This window comes from Ahaetulla prasina, chromosome 2 (assembly GCF_028640845.1).
Source record: "Ahaetulla prasina isolate Xishuangbanna chromosome 2, ASM2864084v1, whole genome shotgun sequence".
In the NCBI taxonomy this organism is placed as follows: Eukaryota; Metazoa; Chordata; class Lepidosauria; order Squamata; family Colubridae; genus Ahaetulla; species Ahaetulla prasina.
Genome location: NC_080540.1, coordinates 185,199,124 through 185,212,463, shown reverse-complemented (window position 1 = coordinate 185,212,463; position 13,340 = coordinate 185,199,124). Strand labels below are relative to the sequence as shown.

Genomic DNA, 13,340 nt, shown 5'->3' with positions numbered 1-13,340 from the left:
TTCTCTCTTCCAGTATTGTGCAATCAAAAGTCTCGCTGCTGTTATTAAATTTAGAATCAACTTAGTCTCTATAACTGTACAGTCTGTAATTATACCCAATAAAAACAACCGTGGAGTAAATTTTCTCTTCTTTTTCAAAATATTCTGCATAATCCATCATATTTGAATCCAAAATGCTTTGATTTTTTACAAGTCCACCATATATGAAAATAAGTAGCATGCTCACATTCACATCGCCAACATTTAGCTTGCATATTTGAATACATACATGCCAATTTTTTAGGGTCTAGATGTCATCTATAAAACATTTTATAAAAATTCTCTCTTAAACTTTGTGCTTGTGTAAATTTGACATTTCTAACCCATATTTTTTCCCATGTTTTCATCATTATAGGTTGTTGAATATTTTGTGCCCATTTTATCATACAATCCTTAACTAGTTCTGTTTCAGAGTGTTTCTATCAATACATTGTACAACCTCTTAATATGCATTGGACCTTGATCTCTAATTTGTTTTACCAAATTTTCCTCATTTTGCATAATACCAATTTTCTCATCTAATCTCCATCTAGCTTGCAACTGTCCATACTGAAACCAAGTATAATTCATGCCTTCATCTCTGAGTTTGTTTAAAGATTTTAGTTGTAGCTTACCCTTTTCTACAAAAAGAAGTTCTTTATAAGTAACCACCTCTTGTTTTTGTTCTATATTTATATTCTCTATCGTATATCTAGGAATTACCCATATTGGTATTTTATAATCTAGCTTGTATTGATATTTCTTCCACACCCTTAACAAAGCATTTCTAAGAATATGACTTTTAAAAATGTTATCCACCTTCTTATCATAGAATAAATAGGCATGCCATCCATACAACAAATCATAACCTTCTATGTTCAAGGTTCTTTCCTCTGTTGAATTAAACCAATCACTGATCAATGAAAGAACAACTGCATCATAATACAATTTCACATTCGGCATTTTTAGACCCCCATCTTTCACATGTATCTTGCATTATCTTTAATTTTATTCTTGGTTTTTTACCCATCCAAATAAAATTACTAATCCCTTTTTGCCATTCCTGCAAATTTGCATCCTTTTTAAATACTGGTATCATTTGAAACAAAAATAAAAACCTCGGCAGAACATTCATTTTTATTACTGCTATCCTTCCCAGTAAGGATAATTGTAAATTCTTCCAATGTTCCATTTCCTTCTGTACTTTCTGCCACAATACTTCATAATTATTTTTATATAATTTCACATTCGATGCTGTAATATATACTCCTAAATATTTAACCTTGTTAACTATTTCATATCCAGTTATTCTTTCCAATTCATCTTTTTGTTTAATATTCATATTTTTAGTTATTATCTTAGTCTTCTGTTCATTCACTTTAAATCCAGATACCTTACCATATTGATCAATTATCTCTTTCAAATATATAGCAGAATTAATAGGTTGAGATAAAGTAACGACCAAGTCATCTGCAAACGCTCTTAATCGATAGTCTTGATGTTTAATTTTTATTCCCTTTATTTGGCTTGCACCACGTAATCTATTCAATAAAATTTCTAAAGTTAAAATAAACAATAATGGAGACAAAGGACATCCCTGTCTTGTCCCTTTCTCAATTCTAAAAGACTCTGTTAAACTATTATTAATTATTATTTGTGCTGTCTGCTTCTGGTATATTGCTTTAATTGCTTGTATAAAATCGTCTCCAAATTGCATTTTTTCTATTAATTTAAATAAAAACTGCCAGTGCAATCTATCAAAAGCCTTCTCAGCATCCAAAAAGAAGAGCGCTGCTGGGACTTGGCTGTTCCTTTCTAAATATTCCAATAAATTTACAATATATCTCATATTATATCTCATTTGTCTACCTATAATAAATCCTGATTGATCAATATGTATTATTTGACACATAACTGGCCTCAATCTATTTGCTAATATTTTAGCAAAAATCTTATAATCAGTATTCAATAATGATATTGGCCTATAATTTTCTGGTTTATTACAATCTTGCTCCTCCTTTGGTATTAATGAGATAAAAGCCATCCTCCACAAGGGAGGCACCTCCCCTCCTAATTGTATTCTATTAAATAGTTCCTTCAATGGTTCTACCATTTCATTTTGCAAGTTCTTATAGTAAACGAACATTAAACCACCTGTTCTGGGCGCCTTCCCATTTTTGAGCTGTCTAATTGCTAAAATTATTTCCTCTGAGGTGATAAGTTGATTCAATTCTTCCCTTTGCTCTACTGTAAGCTCATATATACCTTGCTCTTGTAAGTATTTTTCTATTTCTATATCTTTAATCAAATCTCCAGCATATAATTTTGTATAAAATTCTAAAAAGGCTTTTTTAATCAAATTTTGTTGGAATACTTCTTTACCTCTATATTCTATCTTACCAATCATACGTGATTTCTGCTTCTTTCTTATTAAATAAGCTAACCACCTTCCAGGCTTATTAGCATTATTAAATGTATTATGCTTGACATATTGTAAATTAGTTGCCACTTGATCTGCCATCATCATATTAAACTGTCCTTTTAAAATATTTATTAATTCTTTTGTTTTCTTGTCTTCTGGATTATTTATAAGTAACTGCTCCTTCTTTCTAATTTCCTCCTCTAATTCCAATCTTTTTTTTTTTTGCAGCCTATTTCTGTATTTATTATTCATTTGTATAAGTACACCTCTCATAAAAGTTTCGCTCGCGTCCCAAACTATCTCAATAGATGTGCCTTTTTGCATATTCATAATAAAAAATTATTTCATTTGTTTTTTACACTCTTCTACATTTTGTTCATATTTAAACAAATTTTCATTCAATCTCCACGATTTTCTTCCCTTTCCCCATTCAAATTCAATCCAAACCGGACTATGATCAGACAAAGTTCTTGCACATATCTTGGTTCTCTTCACCCTGGAGAACAAATCATTGGTAATTAATATAAAGTCAATCCTATAAAAAGATTGATGTCTATCAGAGAAAAAAGTAAAATCCTTCTCTTCCGTATTACATTCACGCCAAACATCTCTTTAATTCCAAATCTTCCCTCGTATCAAAGAAAGTCTTTGGCAATTTTGCACGACTTGAAATATGCTGTAAACCTTTTTTATCTTTCTGTGTATCCAACACTCCATTCCAATCATCCATTAATATATATGATTTATAATCCCATTGTACTATTTTATTATGTAAAATTTTTTAAAAAAATTCTTGTTGATTAGGAGCATAAACTCCAATTAAAAGTGTCTTTTTCCCTTCCAATAACAGTTCAATTGCAGTATATCTTCCTTGTTTATCTGTCTCGATTAACTTCTTATTAAATAAGCTAACCACCTTCCAGGCTTATTAGCATTATTAAATGTATTATGCTTGACATATTGTAAATTAGTTGCCACTTGATCTGCCATCATCATATTAAACTGTCCTTTTAAGATATTTATTAATTCTTTTGTTTTCTTATCTTCTGGATTCTTTATAAGTAACTGTTCCTTCTTTCTGATTTCCTCCTCTAATTCCAATCTTTTTTTTGCAACCTATTTCTATATTTATTATTCATTTGTATAAGTACACCTCTCATAAAAGCCTTACTTGCGTCCCAAACTATCTCAATAGATGTGCCTTTTTGCATATTCATATTAAAAAATTCTTTCATTTGTTTTTACACTCTTCTACATTTTGTTCATATTTAAACAAATTTTCATTCAATCTCCACGATTTTCTTCCTTTCCCATTCAAATTCAATCCAAACCGGACTATGATCAGACAAAATTCTTGCACATATCTTGGTTCTCTTCACCCTAGAAAACAAATCATTGGTAATTAATATAAAGTCAATCCTATAAAAAGATTGATGTCTATCAGAGAAAAAAGTAAAATCCTTCTCTTCCGTATTACATTCACGCCAAACATCTCTTTAATTCCAAATCTTCCCTCGTATCAAAGAAAGTCTTTGGCAATTTTGCACGACTTGAAATATGCTGTAAACCTTTTTTATCTTTCTGTGTATCCAACACTCCATTCCAATCATCCATTAATATATATGATTTATAATCCCATTGTACTATTTTATTATGTAAAATTTTTTAAAAAAATTCTTGTTGATTAGGAGCATAAACTCCAATTAAAAGTGTCTTTTTCCCTTCCAATAACAGTTCAATTGCAGTATATCTTCCTTGTTTATCTGTCTCGATTAACTTCGCTATTAAGTCCTTCTTTACATAAACAACAATGCCATTCTTTTTCTCTGAAGCCGAAGCAACGAAATGTGTACCCAACCTTGAGTTAATCAAATATTTTTGGTCCAAAGATCTAATATGTGTTTTTTGTAAACAAACTATATCATTTTTAAATTGTTTCAAATAATGAAATATCTTCCTCCTTTTCTGTGGTGAATTTAAACAATTAGCATTCCAGGATAAAAAGCTAGTTGCCATTTTTGGCAGTCGGAAGCTGGAATGCCCAATGTAGCTCCGCTTTTTCTTTGGGTCTTGCTCCTCCCACAGCTTCTGTTTTAGTAGCCTCTGCCACTTGAATTTGTTGGAGCTTAACTTCCTGTTCCTTGCGTTTAGTAGCTGCTCTCATCATCCTTTGTTCTTTTACTCCTTCTTTTGGTACTTCTCCCCCTTTAGATATATCCAACACTTGTAAAGAATCTTCCTCCATAGCTATAACTGCCGCTTGGTCTTGTGCCTGCTTCATTGCTTCCCTTTTTCTTATTTCTTCAACATCCCTTCTTCTAGGTTCTGGTGATGATGGGCTTCCAGCTTTCAATACATTAACATAAAAATCTCTTGCTTTCCAAATTGTATTAAGACGATGTGGTTTCCCTGCATAATACACAATTATCCCCACTGGGATATCCCATCTATATTCAGTCTGCCTTTTTTTGAGCTCCTCCACCAGAAATGCATATTCTTTTCTGCTTCTCAACATTTTAGGGGGAATTTCTTTCAAAATTAAAATTTCTTGTCCAGCTACCTGAACTTCCCCCCTTTATAAGATCCTTGCAGAATTGCATTTCTCATTCTTCGAGTTGTAAAGTAAATAACCACATCTCTTGGCAACTGCTTTTGTCTGGCAATCCAAGAATTCACACGGTAAATTTTGTCAATATGGTATGCCACTTCATCTGGTTGCACTCCTATTATCTCTGCAAATGCTTCAGAAAAAATTCTTTCAAATATCCCTTCTTATTTTCCTGTAAGCCTCTAATTCTTAAAGCAAATTCCATGCCCTATATTGGACCAATACAATTTCATCATCTGTTTTTTCCACTTTAGCCTGAACCTCTTCCATCTTATTTTCCAGTTTTAAATTAGATTGCTTTATTTCCTCTACATTTTCTTCTAACAGATTCAAATTGATTGCCAAGCCTTGAACTGCTAGTACAAGACTATCTCTAATCTCTTTATTCCCTTCTTGAATTTCTAACATCTGTTCTGTCATCTATTTCAGTTTCTCTTCAATAAGAGAAGTTTGTAAATTTATAGAGTCCTTTACGAAATCTTTCAGGTTCTCCTGTAGTACTTCTAAATTTAATGCTTTTGTATCAGCAGTATGGGCTGGAGAAACTCCTGCACTCCTAGAGGTTGTTAATTTTGTTTATTTGGCTGCCATCTTTTAAACTTTCGTTTCACTTTAATCCAAATTGACAAAAGATCTTTTGTATTTTCAAAGAATACAGTCTTAAAGTCTCTTCCTTTTATCCTTTTATAGTTTAATGACTTCTAACAGCCTCTGGCAGCACTCTACCCAGCGCGAAAGGAATTTTCACACTTTCGTTTCCCAGTTATTAAGTCTTTAAGTTAATGGCGCCTTTATCGGTTTTGCCTTCAAGTTGCAACAAAACCACAGGGAGTTAAGAAAATTGTTACTTGCATTTCCAGACCTCCTGCTTCCGTTCTGTTCTGTATAAAATAAGTTTATAATCCAATATAGGTCCCGGAGCTTGGTCGTGATGATTATTTCTGCAAATGCAGCAGAGCCCTGGATTCAGAGTGCTTTGGGCTAATAGGGAGCTTAACCATTCAAACCCCCGAAATCATTTCAGGGGTTTTAGGAAAGCTCTACCTTCACCCATCTGCTCACCTTCCCCTCTTCTCCCGAGGGGGAGATTTTCCGAATCGCTAGGCTGCTGATTTACGCTGCCTTAGCGATTCTAACGTAATCCAAAGGCTGGCGGTCTAAAACACCGTCGCCATCACCAACAGAGCCAAACGGCATCTCCATCTCACCACATTTTTTTATGGGAGACACACTCATTGTCTGACTCTTCCTATAGTCCAGTATGGTTTAACCTCTGGCAAAGCTTTAATTTCCTTAGAGCACACAAGCCCCATCAAGGTCACTGAGGATATTATTATCTCTTTTATTCATTAAGCATGAAACTCAGTCAACTGATCATTTAAAAATATTCCAAAATACCATTAACTGATGCTAATGGTTGATATGGGTTTCTGTCAGTATCCTAGATATCAACCATCTTCTTAAAATATATGATGTTCCGAATAGCACAGTTTTTTGCAGTTCCACTGGAAGCTGCAATTTCTTGATGTGTTTTATAAAATTCTTGGACATGGTACCAAGTGCCCCGATGACAATGGGTATCACTGTTACATGTTTCATCCATAGCCGTGTAGTTTCGATGGCCAGGTCGCGATATTTCATGATTTTTTCCAATTCTTTTTCTTCAACTCTGGTGTCTCCTGGTACAGCAATATCAATAAACTGTACATTTTGGCCCTCGACAACTGCGCTATCTGGCATGTTGTGTTCCAAATGACGATCTGTCTGTATTCGAAAGTCCCACAAGATCTTCACCGTCTCATTTTTGGTAACTTTTTCTACTTTGTGCTCCCATGACTTTTTGGATACAGGTATGTCGTATTTTTTACATAGTGACCAGTGGACTAATTTAGCAATTTAATCATGTCTAGCTTTGTAATCAGTTTGGGCGATTTTGCTGCACTCACATATTAAGTGTGAAACAGTTTCAACTTTGTCATTGCAAAGTCAGCAGTTTGTCATTGCAAAGTCAATGGATCTTTGTATCTTTGCTTTCATGGCATTAGTCTGTAGTGCTTGTTCTTGAGCAGCAAGTATTAAACCTTCTGTTTCTTTCTTTTATTATTACTATTAACTTTTATTCATTAAACGTGAAACTCAGTCAACTAAACATTTGAACATCTAAAAATGTATCACAAATATAGAGCCATCAGACTGGCTCTGATGGTTGATACAAGTTGCTGCCAGCCATAGCACAATAGCACATTTTTCAAGTCCAAAGTTCATTCTGATGTCGCTGCTGAACACTTGAACTGTGTTGAGTATTAATTTAAGTTCAGTGGGGCTTTTTGCATACAGTTTTAAGTCGTCCATGTACAATAAATGGTTTATCCTGTCATGCTGGCTTGAGATTTGGTATCCCAGTTTTGTGTTTTGAAGGATTATTGTCAGTGGAATTAATGCGAGGTTGAACAGTAGTAGGTCCCCTTGGAAGATTCCTATTCTGATGTTGATTTCACCAATGTTCTCCCCATTTGCTGTTAGAACTTTTTTCCATTTTTGCATATTTGCTTTCAGAAATGTACAAATATTTTTGCTGATTCCAAAGTTTTCCAGACAGGCATTAATCCAGCTGTGGGGTGTGTGACAAATGCCTTCTTGTAATTGATCCATGACATATTTAAATTTGTTCTTCGTTTTGCATTTTTTAGTACCATTTTGTCAATGAGCAGCTGATCTTTTGTTCCTCTTGATTTTTTATAACTTCTTTTTTGTTCTACCAGATACAAACTGTTTTTCATCAGACGATTGAACACTGAATTTGCCAGTATTCTTGGGGTGTGTGTGTTTGTATGTTTTAGTTGCAGTTTTTCTTTAACAACCAACATTTTTTGTGGACAGTTTAACGACTGGGTTAACGTATTTTTCACACAGTGTTCAGAGTTCATACAATTTCATACACAGAATTTTTATCTTCCAGCTTCTAACCTTAATGTGCTCATTATAATTATAGTATATTCTTTTTAAGTATCAATTTATATTATACTATTTTCCCAATTTATACTTATTTCTTTATCTTTTCCATTTGGGGTTGTTACCTCATTATCTTTAAACAGTACTATTCTCTCTTTGTGATTATTTTTGTTCCAGCTTGTGACTGACCAAAAATGGCTGTCGTCCCTGCTGCTGTTCAGGAGAGCTTTCTTTGGATCAACAAGGAAATTGCGATTTCCTCGCAATCAACAAAGCGCCTCTCCTTTCTTCACCACCCCTCCAGGGCAGCTTAACCCCATAGGGTCTCCCAGGAAGCAGTTGCCTGCTGCATTTCACAGACCCCAGCAGAGCTCCACTATTTTCCAATCATTTGGGGTGCAACATCAACTGGAAGTCGCAGTATTCTTGTTAAAAGTTTGAACATTGTTGGTGATGGAGGATGGTTAAGTGTTTTAACCAGTATCCATAAAGTTTGTCCAGGCCAGGTGCACTCCAGTTCTTGACTTTTTTTATTTGTTTTGCAACCATACCAGTTGTTATTACAGTATTCTCCATTTTGTTTCGTGTTGCTTGTTTTTGAGTATCTTTGATCCAGGAGGCAGTTTTGTTATATTCCACTGGGTTTTCCCACAGTTCTTTCCAAAAGGTCAACGTTTTTTCTTTACATGAGTGAACATTAGTTTAGATTCCATTTTCATCAAGTGACCAGTAGAAGAGGTGTTGGTTTCTTGTGAACAGGACATTTTCATGATACTGAGTTTTTTTTATGTAAGTTTTTTATTTTATTTTACATATACTTTATTTTACATATAATGCGTGAACAGTGTGGCACCTTGGTGTCATACATTCTAATACAAATAAAACTAGAAGAATTCATAGTTATTACATTCAACCAACTTATATATTTCTAATAATAATACACATTTATATTAAGCTATAGTTTATCATTATTTAATTATTCCATGTTTTTATATATTGATCTAATGCCACTCACCATATTATTTGATGATACCATAATACTGCCATTCAATTTCTAAGCTTCCTTGTTGTTATTGCTTTTATTTTATTATGTAAAAATGTATACACTAATATTCCCCCTTTCTCATATTTCTATCTTTTTTTTTTTAATTTTATTTTTATTACGGTTTTCTTTTTTCATAACAATCATACATATTCAACAGAACTGTGACATTATTGTATATTTCGGATCTACCTTCCATATAATTTCTATATACATTATATACATATAATCATCAATGGCCTTATATATATTTTGTTTTCTATTTCTATTGGTTGTCCATGTGTACCAATATTCCCAGACCGCATAGTATTCTGAATCTTCTTTTTCTTGTAATTCTATCCATAGGCTTGTAAGCCTATCCATTTCTGCGCAATCATATACTTTTTGGATAATCAGACTCTCTGGTGTATGTTACTGAGTTTCCAATGTTGTGCGAACGCAATCCTTGCTGCTGTTAGAATGTGCAAAATCAAATATCTTGTTTTTTTAAATCAAGTTTTGTCTTAAACATTCCCAAGAGAAACGTTTCTGGGTTCAGTTCAATTTGGCATTGTGTTATATCCTGTAACCATCCCTGTATCTTGACTTTTTCGCTTCAGGGCACAACTACCAGACATGAAAGAAGATACCTTGATGATTACATTTCCAGCACTTTGGGCTTAGATTTGGGTACATTTTGGCCAATCTAGCTGGTGCTAGGTTCCAGCGGTAAAGCATTTTATATTGATTTTCTTTGTAAGCAGTAGAATTGGTTAATTTTAAATTTTTATTCCAGGTTATTTCCCAATTATCTAAATCTATATTGTGCTCTATATTCTTTGCCCATGCGATCATCGGTTCTTTCACCACCTCTTCCATTCTATCAAACTCTAATAGGTATTTATATAATTTAGATATTAATTTTCCTTCCGGGCCTATCAATAATTTGTCTAGTTGATTTGGTTCCATATTGATTCTGAATTCTTCCATGTCTTTCTTATATCTGGATTGCAATTGTAAATATGGCCACCAATCTGTCGATATTCCCTGTTCCTTTAATGTCTGAATATTTTTGAGTTTTCCCTGTTTGTCTAATATTTCCGAATACCTTGGCATCTTACTTATGTCTAGTGTGTTGGGATGGATCATCGCCTCCATAGTGGATAACCAGCCAGGAATTTTCATGTTGTGTTTTTTCCTTATGTCTTGCCAATTCCGTACCTTATGTGTCTCTTATTCTATGTCTGTGAAAATATGAATGTGTCTTACTTCCTTTATCCCACGTGAAGGCGTGCCACTCCTTTTGTAAGTCGTGGCCTTCCAATGCTATAATTCTTCTATTATTTAAATTGACCCATTCCCTTATCCAAACCAAAGATGCCGCCTTGTGGTAGAGTTCCCATACTGGAAGTCCAAAGCTACCCCAATCTCTACTATCTTGAAGAGAGGATAATTTAATTCTTGGCTTCTTTCCTGCCCAAACAAATTTTGTGGTAATTTTATTAAGTCCTCCAAAAAAAATTCTGTCTAATAATAACTGTCTGGAATATGTATAGCAATTTAGGTAGGACATTCATCTTAATAACTGCTATCCTACCTAAAAGTTGTAACCTCCCCCATCTTTCCAAATCATTCTTTAATTTTTGAGCTAATACCATATAATTGTCTTCCTTAAGTGATGAACATTTTGCCATTAGCCATATCTCTAAGTATTTGATTTTTTTTACAATTTGTAAACCCATTTCCTTTTCCAATTCTTCCTTCTGTTTGGTTATTAAATTTTTAACTTATCATTTTAGTTTTCCCTTTATTGATTTTACGTCCAGACACTTCTCCATATTTTTCTATTTCTTGTATTAGGGTGGGACCAGATTCCAAAGGCTTTTCAATGATGAATACCTTGTCATCCGTGAAGGCCTGTACTTTGAATTCTTCTCCTTTAACTTTTGTTCCTTTTATTTCCTGATTTGCTCTTATGCTATTTAGGAATACTTCTAATGTTAAGATGAAAAAGACTGGCGAGTGGACATCCTTGGCGTACCCCTTTGGTTATTTGGAAGGTGTTAGTGGTATCTCCATTTATTATTACTTTTGCCTTTTGCGTCGAGTAAATTGCTTCTATCATATTTTTGAATTTAGTTCCCATTTTCATATTTCTAATTTGCCTTATCATAAATTGCCAATTGAGGTTATCGAAGGCCTTTTGGGCATCCAGAAAAACAAGGGCCATTTGTTTCCCTGGGTGCACTTCGTAATATTCCAATGTGTCTATTATTCTTCTTATATTGTCCTTTATTTGTCTATTTGGTAGAAAGCCATTTTGGTTTGAATGTATAATCTCGTTCAACACTCTCTTCATCCTCTCTGCAATTATGTTCATAAATATTTTGTAATCAGCATTTAATAGGGATATAGGTCTATAATTATTAATTTGATTTTTATCTGTACCTTCTTTCGCAATTAAAGTGATGTGAGCCTCCCTCCACGAGTCTGGTAGTTTTGCTTCTTGCAGAGCTTCATTACATATTTCTAATAGGACTGGTTCTATAATCTCATTCAATTTTTTATAGACCTCCCCTGGGAGACCATCCGGTCCTGGTGTCTTATTGTTTTTAAGTCTTAGGATTGCCCCCCTTAATTCTTCTAGTGTTATTTCTTTATTTAACATTACCATTTTTTCTTCTTCTAGTGGCATAAGCCGTTCTTCCAATAGGTAATTATCAATTTTATCCTTTACTGTTTCCTTTTGTTTGTAAAGGTTCATATAGTAATCTTGTAGTATTCTCTTTTTCTCTTCTTCATTATTTTGTGGAATCCCCATCTCATCGTATAGTTGTTGGATAATTCTTTCCTTTTTCTCCTTCAGCTTGTAAGCCAACCACCATCTAGTTTTATTAGCGTGTTCAAAGAAGTTCTGTTTAGAAAATTTTAATTTTCTTGCAATTTCTGCTTGTTCTAGTAAATTTAATTTATGTCGAGCAAGAGTCAAAGTTTCTTTGATTAAATTATCTCCTGGTTTTGTTTGTAGTTGGTTCTGCCATTTTTCAATTTCTTTCATTAGGATATTATGTTCCTTCCATTTTTCTTTATTTTTCTTTGCCATATAAGCTATTGTTATCCCCCTTAAATAAGCTTTCATCGTATCCCATAGATTTGTTACGGAAGTATGATGTTTTTTGTTTTCTTTAAAAAATAATGCAAATTCCTTCATTATTCTTTCTATGTATTCCATCTCCTTTAAAATTTGGGGGTTTAACATCCATCTATTATTTTTTTTCATTTGGCCTCTCCAAATTAACTCGAGGATTATGATCTGCCCAGGTATTTGGGGAAATTTCAATTTTTTCTAATTCTATGCCTAATTCCTCATTCATCCAGATCGTGTCGATTCTGGACTAAAGATGCATGGAGATTGGAGTAAAATGTAAATTTACTTGAAGAATGGTTCTGCGCATGCGCAAGATGGCGCAGCGTTGAAGATCCGGCTCCGGCGTTTGTGGGGCCCTCCGAGGATGGCTTTATCCAAACCGCCGGTCTAGCCGCCTGCTGCCCCGACCTGGACTGTCATCAGAGCGGCAGCCGTGGAGAGAGGCTTTTGGTCTCTTTTGAGCCCACGGCTGCTGAGAATGGGGTCGGGTAAGCAGTCGGCGAAGTTACGGCGGCCATGTTTTTTTCGGGCCTGAGGGCGGGGACGTTGATTCGGCGTTTCCTCGGCCGTTTTTTTTTCCGGCCGATTTTTTAATTTTTCAGCTGGCTCCTGCGGTTGGCGTCGGTCTTGGCTGGCTTGGCCTGGCTTTTTATAGCTAGTCTGCCTCCCGTTTTCCACATCTGACCTCTATATTTTCATTTGACTGTTACATCTTATCGGCTTGGTGGCGCTGTGCCGTTCGGGTTCGGACCTTTGTTCCGACCTGGACGATGGCGACAGCGACTGAGAAGTTCCATCTGTTTCCGCCCAAGTCGTCTGTGCCTTTTCCCTGCCGCCAGATTGTGACCATGGCGTCTCTCCTATCCTCCAGCCTCTCGGAGAGGCTCAACCTGTGGGAGAGGTTGGGCCCTCGGTAGGAGAGGTTTGAGCGTCCGGCCTCTGCACCGGGTGAGGATGCACTAGGGGTGCTGGATTTGAAGGACCCCTGGATTGTGTGTTCTATCCTGGATTGGAGGTGGTGGTGGTTGGAGGATAGCGGGAAGGCGATGGAGGTGCGATGGATTTGCCTGCCTGGAGACCCTCGTTGGACGGTTAACATCTGCTACGCCTTTTCTGGCCTTATTGGTATCCTTGGCCGGTCGCTGGCCCTTTAGGCCTATTGGAAGATGCA

At 35.1% G+C, this 13,340-nt stretch overlaps 1 protein-coding gene and 1 long non-coding RNA gene across 4 annotated transcripts in view; both read left to right on the top strand.

Moving 5' to 3' along the window:
* The window catches only part of QTRT1 (queuine tRNA-ribosyltransferase catalytic subunit 1), a 42,412-nt gene that overhangs the window by 5,055 nt on the left and 24,017 nt on the right, over positions 1–13,340 (top strand). The gene's annotated exons all lie outside the window — the stretch shown is intronic.
* LOC131190003 (uncharacterized) lies at positions 3,841–9,553 on the top strand. Its single transcript, XR_009153196.1, has 2 exons — positions 3,841–6,898; positions 8,178–9,553. It is a non-coding gene; the product is annotated as an uncharacterized LOC131190003 (long non-coding RNA).